The 599-nt window shown below is 40.1% G+C and overlaps 1 pseudogene; it reads right to left on the reverse strand.

The window, feature by feature from the left end:
• Positions 1-507: 507 nt before the first annotated feature.
• LOC101592178 overlaps positions 508-599 on the reverse strand; it is a 48,721-nt pseudogene continuing 48,629 nt past the window's right edge.

A 599-nucleotide genomic window follows, 5' to 3' on the forward strand; every position in this document is an offset into this window, starting at 1 on the left:
GCTCTTTGCCACCACCATGAAAGGTTGCTTTCTGCTGTGTGCTGCTCTGCCATGGACCCAGATGAATATGGACTGAAACCTCCAGTAACTGTGAGCTAAATAAACCTTTCCTTCCTTCATTTTGAATGTCGAGTATTTGTCCCAGCAACGAGAGAAGAGTAACTAAGACAAACACAGAGAAAACAGCAACTAAATCAGCTCTGGACATCTGTTGGGTTGAGGAGCTCGCCCATATCTTGGGCACAGAGCCTGTCAGGTTCATCGCTACACCTGGAACTTTCAGCAAATCATAGCCTTCCCACATACTTCAATGTCTTTTCTGTACCACCCTGTGGCCCCTCAATTTCTTTCATGGCTTCACACAGTCTGTGTTGTATATTTGTAAGAATTCACACTGACTGAGAAAACATAAATGCAACAAAAATGTAAAAGGCTCCAAGTAGTATATTATATATATTTTGTTCTTCTATATGGTCTTCTGTCATTGTCAGAGGCACAGTAGCTAAATTATAACTTTTCTTTTGAGGGAATCCAAATAAAAGACCCAGATTGCTCTTCAATAAGAAGATTGCCAAGATTGCATTGGATATATATATATA

This window comes from Octodon degus, unplaced genomic scaffold, assembly GCF_000260255.1.
Source record: "Octodon degus isolate 3935 unplaced genomic scaffold, OctDeg1.0 scaffold00063, whole genome shotgun sequence".
Lineage (NCBI taxonomy): Eukaryota > Metazoa > Chordata > Mammalia > Rodentia > Octodontidae > Octodon > Octodon degus.